This window comes from Podarcis tiliguerta (assembly GCF_965153285.1).
Source record: "Podarcis tiliguerta genome assembly, chromosome: 2".
Lineage (NCBI taxonomy): Eukaryota > Metazoa > Chordata > Lepidosauria > Squamata > Lacertidae > Podarcis > Podarcis tiliguerta.
Window position 1 is genome coordinate 29,067,432 of NC_139535.1, and position 21,289 is coordinate 29,088,720.

General features: G+C 38.7%; 1 protein-coding gene across 28 annotated transcripts in view; it reads right to left on the reverse strand.

Annotated features, from left to right (window-relative positions):
• The window catches only part of FOXP1 (forkhead box P1), a 521,641-nt gene that overhangs the window by 349,212 nt on the left and 151,140 nt on the right, over nucleotides 1-21,289 (reverse strand). The window lies entirely within an intron of this gene.

Below are 21,289 nucleotides of genomic sequence, written 5' to 3' on the forward strand. Positions count from 1 at the left end.
ATGATGAAAAGTTTGCAACCGCCGAACGACTTTTAATGTAAGCAGTGATAAACATTGCTATAAATACATTTGCCTCTAGATCCCCACATTATTAGACAAATATAATTTAATAGCAGTAAATGAAATTAGAATAGGATGCCAACACCTCAGGCAGGGTGGCGCGACATTTAATTTATACAATTAAACACAAGGGTGGGGAAGCACAAAACAAACAATGCACGCTAGGATCAAGTATTACAACGTATGCTTTCCTTAATTTTCCAGTACCGCCTTCAGCTTCAATCAGCCAAAATATCACAGGTTGAAGACATTTAAAACTGTTGCATACAGTCCACAGAAGCAGCTCAAGAAGCCTATATTAAGGATAGTCAGGTGATGGTTTGAGTGTCACACAAGGTGCTCAGAGCAGTACAACTAAGTCTCCCTAGCAAAGAAAGAAGGGAAGTTCATTTAATGGAAGAGCTGAGTATTCTGGAAGCTAAGCAGTACTTGTGTAACTGCAGCCCAGCATCTACAGTTTCTTCCCCCGTCTCCTAGTTACTATGAGAAACAATAAATGGTCCCATTCTCATTTCCCTTACACAGGAGATCTCCAAACCCTGGGGACCATTTCCTCTGGCCCCTGGTGGCCCTATCAAATTTGAATCAAAATGTGGTTAAAAACTCTTACATAAATAAGTTGCTTGTTTATATAGCAACATTATTTTACAGGGTGCTTTACCAAGTAATATATTCAATACAATAACAACATATGTACTACTCTAAGGAGTTTATAATCTAAATTTTGACAGTTGGGGGGAAAGTAAGGCAGGAGGAAGCAATGTATTTCATACACATTTTATTGCTCTTTCAATGTCATTTTGAAAAGGCAACAAACCACCAACCCTGACCATCTGCATCTGCAAGAAACACAGTTGTTACCATGGTTGTTGCCTTTAGCCCTCCACCCCAGTTAATGACCACATACTATGCAAGCAAAACTGTTCCACAGATTGTATCCAACTCAGTTTTCCTCAAGAGTAAACCCACTGAAACTAGTGGACCTAAGTTGGCCGTGTTCATTAACTTCAATGGGTTCACTGTTAGTAAAATACATTTGAATACCACCTTATGTTCCCCAGTCTCCATCAGAAAGAAGGGAGAGATATAAATTCAGCAAATAATAAAATAATTCAACAAATAAGAGGTAGAAAAGCTAAACTGGCTTTCTGTATATTTCCAAGAACAATGGCTTGGGGCTGAAGTAACTCTGAACTGGTTGATGCTCAATATTGTATGGTGAAATCCTGAAGATTCAGTGGGTGGTAACTGGGGAGCAGGGCTCCACTCTAGTGGCACCCCATTGTGGTATGCCCTCCCAATCCCTGTACATCTGGTTACAACATTTCTGTTCTTCCAGTACCAGATAATTAAAAAAAAAAAAATTCCCCTCAGGCTTTCAACTTGGTATGTTGCTTTACAGCTGCCATTTTTATACTCTGGTTTTTATTGGCGTTCCATCCCTTTCTCTGCTGCTGCAACAGGTTTTACTTTCCTGCCCTTTGGGTGCAAGTTGGGGTAGTAATTAATTAATTCATTAAATTATAGTCGTACCTTGGAGGTCAAACGGAATCTGTTCCGGAAGTCTGTTCAACTTCCAAAACGTTCAGAAACCAAAGCACGGCTTCCAATTGGCTGCAGGAAGTTCCTGCAACCAATCGGAAGCCTTGGAAGCCCCGTCAGACGTTAAGCCAGAACAGTCACTTCTAGGTTTGTGGCGCTCGGGAGCCAAAACGTTCGAGAACTAAGCTGTTCGAAAACCAAGGTACTGCTGTATATGGATATATTTTTTTTCTGGTACTGCTAGAAAATGTGGAGTTGTGTTTACATATCCATCATTACTAGCCCTTCATGATTATTACAAGCCCATCCAGTTTCGCGTGGCATCATGGAAATGATGGGGCATTTTGTTTATAGAGTTAGGATTCAGAAAAGGTATGCGAATGGGGTCTTTCTTTGGCATATAACCCACACGTCAGTGTTTCAACATTACCATTATTATAAGTGAAGCTGCCAACCTTTTTCTGGCCCTGCTCCTATGCTTTTAACACAGCCTGACAAGCAAAAATTAAGCATGTGAATTCCTCCATCACCACCAACCAAACTTGTCTTCTAAGTTTCTACAAACCATGCTGCTGTTAAAGACACAGAAGCAGAGCCATCAAAAAGATTAACTTATCTGTACTCATTTGGTGTCTACCTAAATTCTGGGTACCAAAAACATGGTTAAATTCTGAATTTGAACAACAATAATAAAGCCAGTGTGAGGTGCACTTCAGAAATTATTTGCAAAAACTAGAAGGCTGTTTTAATATGCCTTATAACTATGCTTGTAACTTCAAATTGCTAAATGACTTGGTTCTGCAGTCCACTGCAAATCACATTTTAATCTAAACAGGATAACTTGTATATTGCCCTCAGAAGTATCATTACTGTGAAAAGGCAGGTGGAGTTTCTAAGTGCATATGGACAATTATTATAGCATGAAATTTGTGTGCCATATGGAAAAGGTATACAGTGGGTGAATACAATACCACTAAGATGTGAAAACTAGGAGGGCTGTCTTACAATCAGACTGAAAATCACAATATCAAATCACGATCAAAGTTATGGCAGAATTTCTCTTGCTGGGTTTATGTGAAACACAGACCAAGATTAAAATAGTAGACATACTCTATACTTGCAAAGGAACTGTTCTTTTAAACAGATAATTAGGTGTGCATTTTACGGAAACCACATGGAGGCCATTTGAGACAGCCTTGCCCTTTATAGATAAAGTCTTCTTATGAGGTGGAAAACTGGACTGTGTAAACAAAGTATCATCACAAAAATGAATGTGCAAATTAGACCTCAGATCTAACCATGGTGCAGGTGTTTGAAACAGATTCCCTACAGGATAAAAATGCCAACGACAACGACAACAACTGCTCAGCATACTGGCTGCAAATGAAGAATGGCTCAGCCTGGTCACATGCAGAGTTTCTGTGCTGCTACTAGCTGTTTCAAGCAGCTTCTACATAAGGGGTCCTTTTTATCACATTTCTATCATGACCTTCTACTATGGAGATTAGGGTTGTCTACTTTATCTTCGCCACATCCCTGTGAAGTAGCTTAAGCAGACTGCTTCTGCTTCAGGCCACAGCTATTGAGCAAGCTTGGCCAATTAAGAATTTGAATTTAGGTTACCCCAATCTACATACAAGATCCTATCTGCTACTTCAGACTGGTGGTAAGAGACAGGCCAACCTATACCAGTCCTGTTCTCACAGTGGCCAACCAGATGGCTACGTTAATACCACATAACACCGGTCCAAAAGACCTACACTGGCTCCCAGTATGTTTCCGATCCGAAGTGTTGGTGCTGACTTTTAAGACCCTAAACGGCCTCGGTCCAGTACACCTGAAGGAGCGTCTCCACCCACATCGTTCTGCCCGGACACTGAGGTCCAGTGCCGAGGGCCTTCTGGCGGTTCCCTCACTGCAAGAAGCGAAGTTACAGGGAACCAGGCAGAGGGTCTTCTTGGTAGTGGTGCCCACCCTGTGGAACGCCCTTACATCAGATGTCAAGGAAATAATCAACTATCTGACTATTAGAGGACATCTGAAGGCAACTCTGTTTAGGGGAGTTTTTAATGACTGGTGTTTTAATGTATTTTTAATCTTTTGTTGGAAGCCGCCCAGAGTGGCTGGGGAAACCCAGCCAGATGGACGGGGTATAAGTAAGTAAGTAAGTAAGTAAGTAGTAATAATAATAATAATAATAATAATAATAATAATAATAATAATAGTAATACTGCATGAATCCAACAGAACTCTCCCCACTTGCACTCCTCCAGCAACTGATATTCAGACTGATATTTATATACCGCCCTATACCCACAGGTCTCAGGGAGGCAATTTCTATTATTCCCGCTTCCTTCTGCAGCCGTTGCCCCCAATATTATGTAATGTGTTCCAGTGTTTTGTTGACTCCCAGGAAGCATTATCCAGTGTTAACAATTTTCAAGTCTGTCCTCTTCATATAGAGGTGAGGTGGGCATGTGCATAGCTTAGTTTATGCAAGGCTGTGACCGGTAGGGAGAGAAGAATGCCACAGCAGACCATATTGCTCCAAGATAAACAAGTATTTTAATGTAGTAATTAGCTCACATAATGCAAGATAAGGAAAAGGCATCTGAGTTATTCCAAAACATTTGGGAGTTAAAATTTTATTCAACTGAATCAAATTAAACTCAAATATATCTCAATATTGTTGGAAAGTGGACATCCATTATATTCTGAATTTAAATAGAATAGGCTTCGTATTACATCAATAAATGAAGAAAATGCTATAAAACTCTATGAGTATTTTCCCCCCGCAGGATCACTTTTCCATAATAATTTTTTTCTCCTAAAATACTTTGTTGGGGTTGGTTTAGCAGTTACCAAATTTGGGAGAATGGCATCATTTTTCTGAAACTGGAAGGGATCCTGACATATTCCTTTTTCAAGAGGTCTTTGGCAACAAAGTGGCAGCAGTTACAGCAAATTAACATCAAACAATAAAAATGTCATAAACATGTAGCATACATAATAAATCCAACCAAGTCTAAAAGTCTCACAGATAAAAATGAGTAACAACTACTGTCTCTTTAAAAAATCAGCTTCTCAAAACATTGCTCTCATTACTGCTGCGCATTTTGCCTCTTAAATCAGAAGTATAAATGAAGTGACATTTACATGAATGCAGCAGTATTTACTTACTAATTTCTCGGCTCCTCTCGCTTCTCTCCCCCCCTCCCTCCATCCTTGCCCAACAAAGGAAACTTTTATAATTATTTTGGAGGTCTTAAATATATTTTTGGTGCTTTTACAGATGTTCACACTGTGCATTTAGCTACACAAAACTAGTATCCCTGAACTGTCAGGCCAAAAATACCACAGAACTTAATAGCAAGTCTCACTCAATAATTTATTGGCTGGCTGCATTAATTTCCTGCATCTGATCTGTTTCTAATTCTAAGTGTTGAATTTAGAATCTGGAGCCAAGTGGTATTAAAAAGGATTTCAGTATTTGTGGACCTCCATTTTAAAGAAAATATAAGATCATCTCCCCAAAAAAGAAGCAAATCAGTGAGATATGAGTTAATTTAGTATATGGATATGTTCACTTGCAGAAAAACTGCAAGCCGGGCTGCTTATTGGGAAGTTCTACTGAATTCAATGGAATTTACTTCCAAATAAACATACAATTGACCTATTAAAAATGTATCTGGGCAAATATGTATATTTGCATGTCTAGTTTGCCCAGAAATTTGTTATCTAGCATATCAAACAAAGCTTCAAAAGGATAACAACTAGAATCTTTCAGCATTTGTATAACAGTAGCAAGTGCTGTCCTTGACAATGAAGCAACTCCAGAATAAGTAAAATAACACATGAATATATGTTAGTAACTGAAAAGCATTAAATAACAATTAAAACTGCGTAAGTAAAAATATATTTCCTAGAATGTTGACAACAGATTGCATTTTCAAGAATGGCAGCTTAAATAAATAAATAAAAATCCATACATCTGAAAGAGCATAAAGAGAAAACCGTAAATTACATACTAAGTCCAGCTGTTAAATGTTGGCATTTGGTCTTTTTTCTTCTTCTTTTTTTAAACAACAACAACAAAAAAGTTTCAAATCTGTTTCCTTAAACCAAGGAAATGTGGAAAAAGGCCATCCTGCCAGTGGAAACATTCAAAAGCAGAAAGCTCATGCTGCGGTTTCTTGCCGAGGCAGCAAACTTTTCTAAAAGGGAAGTTACTGCCAACTCAAATACTGTTTGCTTTCACACCCAAGAACAAACTGTGTGCATGGTGAAGGCTTCCTGAGGGCTCAGTGCAGCTGGACCATGCTGAATAAAGGTAACTAATGTCACAGCTACTGTAAACTTGTTCTCATTTTTCTATCAGCAACTTAGCATCAATGGAAACAAGAGCATTATTCCCAGAGCCCTTTCCCCTTCCACAAAGGAGTCAAGTCTATCGGTTGGAGACAAACTTTTTTCTAAAGCAAGGCTAAAATGAAACACAACCAAAGGATACGACTAGAGCATAGGTTTAATTGCATGGGCAGGTCAAGCTCTGATTCACCTCTGCAGAGCGATGAATTTTGGTATCTGAATGCAAAGTGTAACTGTAACTTTCCTAAGCAGGAAATGCAAAGGGAGGGTTTCATTGCAACCTTACAAATTAAAAGCCAGAGAACACTGCCAAAACAAACATAATTACTGGGAGGGTTCAGCTCTGTGAAAGAACTGGCTCAATGTCCCATTACCACCATTTTATATGGTATACACAATCTGAGCCAGAATAATGAGTTCTTTACTCACTTGAGTAATCAAACTAAAGCCAATGGGACTCACTACTGTAAGCAAAAAGGCAACAGCAATCTGTAGACATCTTGCAAACTATTCCATTGCCTAAGAAATGGAACAGCATATACAATCTCTCTAGAAAATACAGATGCAACATACATATTAGAAAGAATGTACCACAAAAGCAAAATTAAGATATGAATTACTTTTTTTGAAACAAATTGTTTTCCTCTAAAAGAAGCATTTGGAAATCAGACTGTAATATCAATCAAACATAGTAGTAGCTTTATCTATTAATTCACTCTGAAATCAATAGTTAAGTTATTTGGAAATACAATGTAGGCAAGAATGAATGAAAAGATCCCTACATCTAAAGAAGAAGAAAAAACCTTAAATGTTATCAAATCCTGCCTTTCCTTTCCTAGCCAGCTGGCGCAACCAGAATCAAACACAGTTAATCATTTTAAGGAAGAATCCTTTTCAAAGAAGAAAATCACACTGTTTATTCCAACATTCCTACTCAATGTTATTTTTTTTCTAATGTACTATTCCCTAGCACAAAATACTAAAACGGTATGAGACATAAATATATGTTTATGAAGGAAACTACAAATCTGCAGAAATGACAAATTATAATATGCATCTGACTATCTTACATATGTGCTCAAACAAGGCTCTATACATTTACAGTACTACCTAGTCTGATTACATACGCTCAAGAACAGCCTTGACAAGTTAGCAGCCTACTGGTTTCCAAGTGCTATTAACGTAATTTTTTTAAGTTGCAGTTTACATAGTCAGATTAAAGCATGTCAAACGAAGCATTTAGAAGCAATCATCTTTCCTTCTGAATCACAAAGAACGGGGTGGGGGTGGGGGAATCCCTATGATTCCTTGAAGACTATATAGAGTCATTCAGAAATTATGTCTTCTCCAGTGCGTCTCTAATGACTAGTACTGTGTTGTTTATTTCTTTCATCACTTCCTACCTGGTCTGGTTGCTGGTGAAAAACCAACCAGGAAGCCACAGACACACACTTCAGTCTCTTGCTTTTTCAGGCCACAATTCTCCAATGTTAGGTAGCTGCCAATGTCCTTGCAAGCCAACGGAAAACAGGCCACAAGGTTCAAGTTAACTGCAGAGTGTTACTACACTGAACATCTGGTCATGAATGAATGGATTGCCCACTAACTCTCTGCATTGGGAAGCTGATGAAAAATTCAACATTTTCCTTGTTGGCACAGTTGTTTTGGAGAATTCTCTAGAGCTTCCTGAATTATATGAAGAAAATTTCACTGCAGCAATCTATATCTGTGAGAACAGCTGGTGTTGAAAGGGATCTGCTGCTCTCTGCGTGCTGGGGGACCTCGTGTTGGATCATGATACTTTTGCTACATTTGTCCTTGAAAACTTAGCCCTACCTTTGTGGCAGCAGTTAAACAAAGTGACAGCGATGCTTCTTTACAGTTGCCTTTAGCACAAGGCAGGAGAATAAACATCAGAATAGAAAAATATTGTACAGCCGATTGTCAATCAGCATGACAAAAGTTCCTATAGTAGTAGTAGTAGTAATAATAATAATAATAATGTCTGTTAGATTCCAGGTATATACACTGTATATAAAAAAAGCTCAGTGACAAGTAGTATAGTCACAAGATTGAAACATGATTTTTCTTGCCCCTCTTTTTTCTACAATTCCAGTGCCAAATCCCAGTGATCTTCACCCTGGTAAATGAAAATCAACTTTCCTTTTAATATTGTGGAACCAGGATTAGAATATTGGAATGTTTTGCTGAGTATCAGACCACCTTGAGCACAATCAATATCTGTATTACATGATATGCTTTATTAAGCTAAATCACTCAAAATCTTGGAAAGCAGCGCTACTGTTAATTTCAGCAGGGAAAAATAACAGCCCACAAAAACGTAAAATATTTTAAAGAAATTACCTTCTTGATAGGGTAATAATAATAAGCCATATACTGTTCTCTTTCTCTCCCTCTCTCTCTCTTTTTAAAGGAAGTGGTAAACTTAAGTCATGCTAAATTTAGTCTATTATCTATGCAGCATAAATTTCACTTCTGTGTATAAATGATAACTTGCATATTTCTCCATGGTAACTAAACTATGATTAAAACAACAGTGAAACCAGCCTTCAAAACCACCTGTTTAACTAGGAACAATCTAATTTACAAAAATACTTAAACTTCAGACATGTCATAAGAATCTAAATCACATTTTTCCCCAGTTGAAAGCTCTCTTTTCCATGATCATATAATTGTAAAATACTTGGCTTTGGTTGGTAATCATTCTTCTTTTAAAATAGTGTAATTTCTCCACACATTGTTCAGCCTAACACAAGTGGTATTTAAGATTATAAAGAATAAGACTCTAATAACCCTTTCCAAAAAGGAAGTTATTTTGTGCCTTTGAAAGGATTAATTTACCTAGAATGTATCTTTCTTTTTTTTTACAAAATGGCACAAATGAAAGAAATGGGGGGAAACATGCCGAAACTAAAATTCTCATTAGATATGGTAAGACACCTTTAAAAACCATATTTCTCTCGAGATATCCTTGCAATTTACTAATGAAGAAATTGACTGTTTTTATGGGTCAAATTAAAGAAATAATTAGAATATAGCCAAGGATATCAAAAAGGTAGGTCTAAGCAGTATTTTCTTATTTAATTATAAAGCATAAAAGCAGATTTAAATATGAATTATTCTAGCCACAGAATTAAATATACCATTTAAATGCTGAAACTCCTTTTAGTAAAAATAAAATCATATGTCACGTATGGTATGAAGCATATGAATCACATTCACGACACATACCTCAAGAGGTCTCACAGGAAATGCGAATGAAATTTAAAAACTGATCACCATCCTTTGGTCATTTTCACATCATATCATATCTATAGCCAACTGTCCAGTATTTAAGTGACACTGACTCCAGCAGTAGTATGGCAATGGTTGTTAAATATAATTCAACATGACTGACAAATATTTGCTTGTTTTTAGAAGTGTGGTAGTTTGGGCTTTCCTACAGTACTGTAGCCATTTTCCAGAGAAGTTGTGACTCCTTTCCTGAATGCTTTCGCTATTTGCCTTGAGTTGGGCATGCAGAAAGGTGCCAACCTTCCCACTCCCTGTCACTGCAGTGAAGGAAACCATGTGCACCACTGCTTGTTTTGTTTGTTCCATGGATCTTTATGACAACCCTACATTTTTTTTCCAATCTGTAGGCTTACTTACTATAATCCCCTTTCTTTTGAACTGATTGCCCCTGGGCCAAGTACAAAGTAAGCAGTGCCAGCTGAAATAATTTTGCTTTGACTTAGGCTGAAACCCTAAACATACTCACTACGAAGCAAGTCCCACTGGCAGTCATATTTGGGAAGACACCAGCATAGTTTTGTAGATCGGTGGACGGCTGAAGAATCCTTACTACAAGGCAGTGGGATTACTAGGTGGTGCAAAAGTAAGTACCGTATTTTTCTGTGTATAAGACGGTATTTCCCCCCAAATTTTTAAAGTTTAAAATTGGGGGTCATCTTATACACGGAATGTTGCAATTAAACATATAAATAAATACATGCCACCATCCATATTCTTTCCCCCCGAGCCTCCCATCACTACAGGAGTACCTTGGTTTAAGAACAGCTTAGTTTCTGAACAACTTGGATTAAGAACGCTGCAAACCCGGAAGTCGGTGTTTTGGTTTGTGAACTTTGCTTTGGAAGCAGAACATGTTTTGCTTCCTGTTGAGTGTGTTGCATTTGTAAACTGAGTCCCCCATTGCTATGGGAAAGCACGACTTACTTTAAGAACACTTTGGTTTAAGAACAGACTTCCGGAACGGATTAAGTTCAGAAACCAAGGTACCACTGTATTGGCCTCACGACAAACCCTGGTCTGGTACTCCCCCCAGCAGCCCCCACTCCAGACATTGTCCCTTCCACCTGGTTCCCTCACCCACCCCTGGCTACCCAGACCCCCCCCCCCACTCCCCAAGCACACTCACTCAGGTAGCTCTGGCAGTCGCAGCTCCTCCATCAGCATTTGCATCTGCCGGCGCTTGTGGAGTAAATACGGTACATACCGTAAATACTGAGACAAAAGTGCAATACACAAGCGGGAGAGATGGAACTGCAGCTACAGTGAAGTTACACTGAGCTGACAGGAGCAGCTGCCATTACACAGCTTGCCTCGCTGTTTGATGTTTAAATATACGGTACTAAATATACTGGTGTTTTGAATATTTAATAAAATATCAAAGTTGTCCTGTTTGGTGTTTAAAATATTTATTACTTAATTTTGGGTTCAGAAAATAGGGATCATCTGATACATGGGGGCATCTTATACATGGAAAAATACGGTATTTGTTTACACATTTTACAGCCATCGCTTCTGTGCATTTTTCATGGAAATTTGCATGCTCCCTTTCACAGTTGTAACTTGTATACCTTAGTGTGAAAATAGCAGGTTTTCCTCCCGTGATATGAAACAAGTTTCATACCATGCATTCTACAATACATATATGCAAGTTGAACAATGGATCAACCTAAGTATAGATCCTTCACTTTCCATTTTTAAAACAGTTGTAAAAAAAACAAAAGCATAAAACCAGAAAAGCATGGGGATTGGGGGAGTAGGTACGTTAGTGATTACCATGGGCTCTAACCAACAGGGGCAACCAACAACCAACTTTCATTGTCTTCCAAGAACACCTCCCCCCCCCCCAGGCTGCAACCAAGGCATGAAACCATGTGTGGGTTTAGGAAAGCAAAGGAACTTTCAAACTACCTCTACCACACTATTTTCCATTGGTATTGTACCCTGGAATATGTCTCCTATGATAAAAAATAAAAATAAAACAGGGAGACTATATTGGCCCACTACACCTTTCAGCAGCATGGTTCTAAGGAAAGAACAGCATTTTTACTGTAGGTTCACTTTTACGGTAAGATTCCAAACATCAGACTGTCAGAAATAACTCCTAAATAGAATGTAACAGAAAGCAATTAAACCTAGCAAACTAATATGTAAACAAAACTATATCAAAATTGTCTGTTAGCTAAAACCCATTTTCCCCTCTCCATGTTCAAACCAAATTCAAGTGACATTTAGGAAGTTTTGTCATTTCCAGATTCAGGGCACCACAAGATATTCTGAGCAAGACCCATTGACGTAAATGAACAACAGTAGCTAGTGCAAAAGCACAATAGCTTGCACAGCTCCTTCATTCAAACGGAGGATGTGCAGGATAACTTCTTCATAGACTGTGCCCTTAACCATTATGGTTCAATTCCCTGATCCCCCTTGCGACTGGCATAAGCACATTCAGAAATCAATCACTTGGGAAGCAGATGTAACCCTGTTACACTAATTAAACTTTGTTTTGCATCAGAGTCCTGCATTTACGGTGTGTGTACAGTATGTAAATTATACAAATTACAAGAAAAGTTGATTAGCGTAATTCAAATCTCAGTGCAGTTACTAAATTTAACAATGAATACAAATTATACTCAATCAGTTCATTGCTACAGGGTAGCTGTACAACGTGCATCACAAGATTCAAAGAAGCACGAGCTAGAAACCAAAGAAGATGCGTGATAAATGAGTTAGTGATGATCTGCTCCCAAAGGATTTGAAGGTAGATTCAGTAAGGTGTTGTTTTTTATCCTGATTTTTGGAACTGTTTACATCTGCCAAATGCAATACAAATAAAAACCTTAAGTTTTCACTGAACCATTCTTTAACCATAAAGTTACATAGGCATAGGACCGAGGGTTATATAATACTATCCCCACTCAGAGCAGGTCATTAATAGAATTGTAGAATTGGAAGGGACCACGAGGGTCATCAAGTCTAATCTCCTGTAATGCAGGAATTTACTACCCAACATGGGGCTCATACCCACAACCCTGAGATTAAGATTCTCATGCTCTACCAACTGAGCTACCCTGAGGTCAACTGAAATTAACGAGCATGACTAATTTAGGTCCATTAATTTCAATGGGTACACTCTAAGTTGAAATAACATTGCCTACAACCACCCATATACTTTATAAGGTACCAGCTCTTTCTGTTGAACGTGGTTGCTAGTCTATGGACATGATGAGCACTTAATACTTGGGGTCAAACTACATGTGGCATTAACTATGTTTGCCCAAGAATGCAAGATTCTGAGTGCAAGATTTTATCAGAAATAGCCAATATGAGGCCCCAGATCTAGATCTGAACCCTAGATTCAGTGTAGGGAAGGGGGCTTTAACGCTTTGCCCACATTCTCCTGGCTGTGGTCTCAAAATTACCTGGGCAGTAGGGGTGGGGAGAAGGATGTGTTTGTAATTTGCGTGGGAACAAAACTCCCAGCCCAATGAAAGCTTCCCTCCCTCCCATGCAAATTTCAGGTGCAAGCGGCCTGGTCCAGGTTAGGACTATAGCGATAGGGGGTGGTCAAAGCTCACCTGAGAACTATGTTAGTATCAACAGTAAGAACATAGGTTAGCCCCATGAAGTGCCAGACATAGATAAGAAAAATATTTTCCACTTTGGATCTACCTCAAACTATGCATTCCATAGCACTGAGCCAATGACACAAACAGTTCACCATCTCAAGGCACAACCAATCACACTCCTGCAGAAAATCTCAGTGACTGAACTGAGACATAAGGGTTTGTTTGTTTGTTTGTTTGTTTGTTTGTTGGATTCCATTTTTATCCCACTTTTTCCCTCCAAGATGCTCAGGTACATGGTTCTCCCCTTCCTCATTTATTCCCCCAAACAATTCTGTGAGGTAGGTTAAACTTAGAGGCAGTGACTGGCCCAAGGTCACCTAGTGAGCTTCATGGCTGAGTGGGTATTTGAACCCTGTTCTCCCAGGTCCTAGTTAATACAAGGACCTTGAACTTAGCACAGTAGTAGATGGGCAGCCCAGTGTTACATGTCTGCCATGTGTCCCAATGTGCTACCACATTCTGCACCAGCTGGAGCTTCCGAACCAGGTCGAAGGACAGAGCCACACAGAGCACATTGCAGTAATCCAGCTTCAAGGTCACAAATACATGGGATAGAGTGGTCAAGCTATCTCTGACCAGGAACAGCCATAGGTGGCAAACTAGACAAAGCTGGTAAGATACTCCTAATCACAGAGGATATGAAGCTGATTGGCAGTCTTGTACGATCCCATAAGTGTTGCATGAGGAGAAAGAACTTAACAGGAAGCAAGAAAAGAGTTACATGGGTCAAATACTCTAGAAGGGGGGGAACCCACTATTTCCAAAAATTACTGAACATACTGTAAGATTGCAAAAAGTGGTATTTTATTTGTGCTTCGCTTTCCAATCCCTTTCTGATTTTCCCCCTTATCAGCAGTAACAGAACACCATGAACACTGAATGAGAACCTTCCACTTGTTTATTTTGTCACATCTTTATTCCACGTTTCAACCAAGACACTCATGGTAGCTTGCACCGAGTTATCTTCATTTTATCCTCTCAGCAACACAGAGGAGTAAATTAGGCGGAAGAAACCGTTATTTGCCCAGGGCCACCCAGTGAGCTCTGATTTGAACCTGGGTTTTCTACATCAAAATCCCGCACTCTCATCACTGCACCTCACCAGCTTCCTCACATCAGAAAATTTTTCAAGACATGATAGAAGAGACATTCACAGTCCAACAGACCTCAACAATGTGTTATTATTTTCCTCTTTAACACTTTCTCACACTATTTAAATTTGAACATGAATTTGTATACAACAATAAAACAACCAACTAGTTTGTCGTGCTCCTGTGAGCAACCGTGTCACTCACACCAAGAACCACTGCTCATAATGTTCAGATATTTCATTCCTATTTCACATCACTCAATTAAGTCTTTCTGTATAAAAAAGCTTTTAACAACCACATCTGGTCTTTAATAAATCACTGCACTTTGTCTTCCTGCCAAAACTCCTCCTTTATCTAACTTACATCTTCATGAGGAGATAGGAAATCACACATTATGGTGGTGACAAACAATTGTAATTATGTCATTAGTAGCCATTTAGACTACAAAGGTTCTCAAAAAGGAAATATAATGAACAATAAGAAATATAGGATAATACATTGATCACAGTTCTAATCCGCTTTTTACTTCACAAGTGTAAAAAGCTGGCATAATTCATGGGCACAGCAGGCAGTAATAGTACACCACTTTATGAACTATGCAGCTATTTTATTCCCCTATCTACTTAAAAATAAAAAAAGCTTTTAATAGCTTGATTTAGACATAAAAGTTATTTATGATGCTTCGTTGATTATAATATTTACTTCTTGAACTTTCTATAGAAGCATTTCTTTCTGAGATACGAATACAAACTATATTATCAAATACCTCTTAGTAAAGAACAGCTTTGCTGCTAAAAGTAAGTGTAGGAGAAATGTCAGGATAGCCAAAGAATTTTTTAAAAATGCCCTCTATCATGTAGTAAGAATATAAGCAAGCCATAGGCAACTGGTGGTTCAAGGTTCTGAAATTTTAAATCTTTCTTTTACTAGGTATCTGCCAAATCCAACAGGGCCAAAGGACCAGTTTACACAAAATATTCCATTCCCCTGCAGCTTGTATCCTTAATCACAAGGGGAAACTGTCAATCAGGATGTATAAAGAGGCAGATCAGAGCCATTTCCAAAATCACCACTACACCTTTTTTGAGCTCCCACAGTAACAGAATTCACAGCTATTTCAAACCCCTTCCCTCTTAGCAATCCTAGATTCTCACAATTACATCTCCAAGCTCTGTCTTGGTCAAAGAGCTCCTGCAGCTGATCAGCTGATCAAGTATATGGGAGTTGATCACATGAATTGACCCTTAGTAGATCAAACCTCTCCATTCTTAAGGAAATCAGCCCCGAGTGCTCACTGGAAGGACAAATCCTGAAGCTGAGGCTCCAATACTTTGGCCGCCTCATGAGAAGAGAAGACTCCCTGGAAAAGACCCTGATGTTGGGAAAGATGGAGGGCATAAGGAGAAGGGGACGACAGAGGACGAGATGGTTGGACAGTGTTCTCGAAGCTACCAATGTGAGTTTGACCAATGCATACCATGGCTAACATCAGAATGGCTTGTGGGGGCTTGTGGAGGTCAGGATCTACTCTGCTGGCCAGATTCAATTTCCCACCCCTGACGTAAGAACACTTCAATGTGAAATTAAATTAAAAGTAAATAAAAGTAAAATAATTCTGGTTTTAGGAGGCTGAGAATCTGCTAGCCATGGTAGCTAACAGATAACATGGTAAACTCGAATTACAGGTTTCCAGGGCCAATATACATTGAATGAACAAAAAGTCATCATCAGTATGACTTGCTTGTGAGTTTCTCAGAGGCATGTAGATGGCCGCTGTCAGTGATGGAGTGTATGGATTACTGGATAGAGTTGCATTTGGGTGCCAGATTAAAAACAGTGCTGAATAAATGTTCATCTGATGCTGCATCTTTACCTGCCCAACACCTGATATCATATAGTAATCGGGTGGGGGGCAGGTGTGCATGGCTTGGGGAAATGGCCTTGGTGACCAGTTAGGATGCCTGCCAGCCCATTTGGACCTCCAGGCCGCAGGTTCCCCCTGGTGCCTAAAGGATTGGAATTTAACTTTTATTACTAATTTCTGAAACATGTCTCAAGGAATCCACACTTAAAGTTATATTTTTCACTATTGACTACAAACTGCCACAGAAAAGCCTTTCCTGTGTATAGTTAAATCTGTTCAGCATCATTTTCAAAGCCACTTTTTTACTGTTCAGGAAAATTTCAGTATCTAGAACACAGTCAGAGGACATTAAGCTACTGAATGACAGGCTAACGGTGATGTTTCTATCAAGTCTATTATCCCTCTCCTAAAGGGCACAATCTACAACCTGCTTGCTGGACTAAAAGTCTAATGATTACTAATATGCTGTCACACAGATTTCCAGTTCAGAAGATCAGCTTTCCATTGTGATTTTTTCCCCCAAACTCACAGCTTCCTATGTCTCCAATAAATCCACTATTCACTATTTAAGCTGTGAAATATACTCAACTGGATTATTTTTTTTGAACTAAAAAAAAACCCTATAATGAACATTTACTTGGTTCTACAACCTTCCAGAATTAGAAGTCAGAAAGAATGTTTTATCCTCCTCACCTATAAAAGAAAGCAATGTCTTCCATCAGTTATTTAGTGCATTATGATGGAAAGACTTGGGCTAGTACAGAACTAAAGTCAAAGAAGGTTTAATTTTCTATGAAGCATCATGATGATCCCAAACCAGAATGTCTTGGAACAAGTGAAGCCAGACAGGTCCAGCTAATAAAAGGTACAATTTCTCTTTGTCTTCCTTCAGCAGCCATGGATTCAACTTTCTGCTGGCTTGCTAAAATACTTCAAAGTATATTTTCTCCTTTGAGGAACAATAATTATTGATGTCAATATGAACAGAGTGAGACTGACCCTCCATACTTGGAACTTTGAGAACTAGTTTGTACATTGCTGTATTTGTTTGCACTGTTGTTTGCACATTTCCAGTGGTTCTCCTAGCAAAATTGTTAATGGTAGCTTTTAATAGGCTCAAGAGTTGGAGACGTGGAGTTGCTGCAATCTATAATGATTTCATCTCCCACTCTAGGCCTCCTATCTAGCCTGGCTTCAATTCTGAGTATTGTGCGTATTGCTAGGCAACAGGAACAGAGTAAACTCTTCCAAGATGATTAACCCGGCCACCATTTTAATTATTGGCTCCATTTTGCCTGAAAGTGGTATACTAAAACAGAGGTCTAGTTAAAGGGGCAATAAAGCAGAAAGTACAATAGCTATCCTCCATTAATACAGACCATGGAAATATCTCCACCCTTTATTCAACAGTCCTGGTACCTCCAAAACGTTCACACACATACCAAATAGATTCCCAAAGAGGGAATGCACCCTGCCAGTAGTACTGCACAACCCATTGTGAACTGAATTTGTACCCATTAAGGTTGGCAATCCCTGCACCCCACACATTTTTACACTAATCAACTATGATCAGCTTTGCAAAGATTCCGGGAGAACCCATAGCTTGCCAGAGCTTGTGTTGGCCTTTAATTGCCTTAACCAAGGAAAATATTATTTCATGCAGGGCTAAAGAGGACAACAAGTTCCACCTTGTTTACAAACAAACAAACAAACAAACAAACTTGAATGATAGATTTGCTTGTCCAGTATAGCATCACTGGGTTGAGCTTACTTGCACAACTAGAGGATCAAAGCAATTATTGATTTTAAAGGAAACAGGCTGGCCTCTCTTCAGTTTTGCTAGGAAGCATGCCACTCCAATTTAGTGACTTTCTTGATAACCACTGTATTTGGAACAATTCTTTGAGTTGGCTGTAGGTCTGGGGCAGCAGCAGCGGTCTGCAGAGCATCTGCTGTCCGCTAACTTTGAAGACAAACCTACAGGGGCTAGGGCACAGCATTAACAATGGCATATAGTGGGCATCTTGAAGCATCTTGTTCGATGGAGGTTCTTCAATTACAGACCCTTCACTATGGAGAAGGTTCCAACATTCCCTGGAGTGGGAATGCCACTTCACAAAAATAAAATATTCTAGATAATCTGCAAGCCCTGGAGACCTAGACAAGCCATTTACAGAAGCCATTCTGTAGAGAGGAGGGAAAGGACTGGCTGTGAAGTGTCAGTAATTGAACTGTAGAGATCAGAGAAGAAGAAAATTGCTAAGCCAAGATGGAGGAGTAAGAGGAGCCAAAAGGGAATGTAAGTGCTTTGTCCAAGAAGGAGCAAAAACTGAAGAGCAGCCAGCCTATTTCCTATAAAAGCTACTCCTGCCTTTGTCCACTAGAAGTGCAAGTAAACCCAACTCAGTGATTCTACACAGCCATGCGAAATCGTCTAGCCCTTTGAAAATTAAGTAACAACCCAAGCAGTTCTGGTGTCCTGGTGCCAAGGACAACCTCCAGATTCACAATAGACCCCAGTAGGAAGAGCACCCCTTCTACCTTCTTCACACTGAATAAGTAAAATTTGTGCTCCAATTTCCTCCCTACAACTCTAATTCTGCTTCCTTTCTTGTCTCTCCAAGCAACCCATGCTGCTTCAGGCAAAGTGTTAATTACATTTTTTACTCCTTTGTCTAACCCAATTCACCTTCTATGTTTCTATAAATAAATACTGCTTAACATTTTATTGGATTTTTATTGTATTTCAGTATTACTTATTTACTTTTTTCATGTGCTTTTTATGAGTGTTACTTGTGTGAAATGCTTAGAGATTTTGCTATATTAAGTGATACATGTTATAAAAATAAACAAAAATAAATATATCTATTTCCTCCGCATCTCATTTTCATTCTCCAACTTTCCCCAGTCAGTTCCATGCTGCTTTAACCCGTCAGCCTTTCCCATCTCCCATGTCCCCTATAAATTTAACCAAACAGTTGCCAATCCAAGCTAAATGCTATGTACCCAGTCTGTCAATTTTCATAAGAAAGAACAGAACTCCCTGCCCCCCACACCCTCTAGATCTCTCCAACCCTCTGGAGCAGATTCCATGAGTTTCACTGTGCAAATGAAAATTCTTATGCTGATGGAACATATTAATTGGACACGGCTCAGTTGCTCTAAACTCTGGCTTGTTGCCTCATTGCTAATTCCCTCTCTAAGAAAACCCAGTTGTTGTGATGGTGCACCATGACCCTTGTTCAGAGGGTCTGAGCTCATGTACATGTGCAGTATAGTACTTAACACATGTAGACAAGGACACAAGGTTACAAGTGCTAATGTGTCATCCACCCTGCTATCTAACTGCTGGAGTTTACATAGGTGGACTTGGACTTGGTGCGGGAATGTTGTTTCAAAAAGGAAGGTATTGTCCAACTCAAACCGGAATATAACAAAGGCCTTCTGGCCATAGTGACTGGCCATAGAAGAGGTGATGGTACAATTCCTAAAGAACCTGGTTTGGACATAGTATATCTGAACAATGATTAACTAGCTATTGTTAATTAACAATTATTAACCTCTGCCTTCTGGATAAGGTGCTTAAGTAGGCATTTGCTATAGCCTATTTGAGATGTACCTCATATTATTGAATTATATATTGATAGAATTATATATTGATAGAATTAAAACTATATGCATATATACATATACATCTATCCATACACAATCTGTTTAAAACATACCAATAATTATAACGAAAACAACATGGCACCAGCTCCTTAACATCAAACATAAAGACTGAGTAAGTAACAATAAAGCTAATGATGTTCTCTTTTACATTAAGACCACAATTTACATGCGAGTTATGTTCCAGGGATCACACCTAAAGCCAAAATCACATACAATCAAAGCACAATGGGTTCAATGGCGGATTTTTCCTGGAACCCCATTCCATTTCTATTTAAAAAACGATAAACCTGCCACATGCCTAAAGCTGAATGCGCACAAGTTAAATGTGCGTGAGCTATGGGCTTACTGTATTTAGGAATTTGTGTCCAGTAAGTATCATCTTAATTTTGGACCTACTTGAGAACTGATAAATTACTTTATACCTGGAACAGGACCTTCATGCCACTTTAAGAGCATATCAAATGAGGCACCACATCATGCAAGAAAAGTTTGTCCTCTACGGGTCTCTAGCATGTGCAATCTTAGGACTCAGCTATACAGCTGCAATTAAAACGTTTTAAATGTGTTGTGAAGTACAGTATACAAATGTGACACTAGACAGTGACAGTGAGCTATGCCAAATTCAATGTATTGTATTTTTCCGTGTATAAGACTATATTTTTTTCTAAATTTTTGAAGTTTAAAGTAAGGGGTCGTCTTATACACGGATAGTGCATTTTCTTAATTTTGAGTCCCAAAAAATAGGGGGCGTCTTATACATGGAAAAATAAGGTATTTTTCAAAACTTTTATTAAAAAAAAACATTTTCACAGTGTTTTTTATATGTGTGTAACTTCTACCTTAGTCTGCAATCTTACCTGAGAACAAGTCTCATTGGACATGCCGAAACCTACTTCTGCATAAGTATGCAGAGGATTGTATAGTTAATATATCAGGTTACAATTGTGTAATAGCCACAGGCAGGTACTAGTTGAAATGGTTGATAGTAGTTGAAATGCCTTTGGGACAGTACCCACATCAGTCATCCACAGCCACCCTTCTCCATACCCAAGCCATCTCCCACTCTTCAACTATGAAACAGTTTTGTTATTTGACCATTTGAATGTTGTTGGACTATTTTTATAGCCAAACGTTTCATTGCTATGTGCAAGGTCACAGGTAACAGCACTTACCATTAATGCTGGCACAGTGGTCACTAAGCTCCCTTCTTTCTTGGCACAACAATTCATAGGGGCCTTTAACTTTACATACTAGCATTAGCAGAATTTATGTATCCTTTTTATAGCCTATTTCAAAAATGCTGGTCATGATGTCAGTATTCACATTTCTGACCCCTGACAAGTATGAATTAGACAGATGCCACCAACTCCTGTCATAGGCCACCTATGTGTCCAGATAAGACTAATAATGAAATCCCATCAAGGGCTTTCCAATTGCTTCATGTCAATTTTGTCCCACAAGTTCACTTTAATTTTTTTTAAAAAAATGTCGTTTATGCATTAATGGATTCAGAAAAATAGCTGATCTACAAAGTTGTATTTGGTGTTATTCTTAAGACTGCAGTGTATGAAAATGATGTTCAGACTTAGTGAAGAAAGAATTGACCAGGTTTCTAAAAATATTGTAGAAAGCCATTAAGCCAAAAAAAGGAAACATAATTGTTGACTTTTAAATATGCAGGCAAAAAAAAAATCATAGTAAATAACAATAATTTACTTGGAATATTGCTTCATACAGTGTTTCACAGAAAC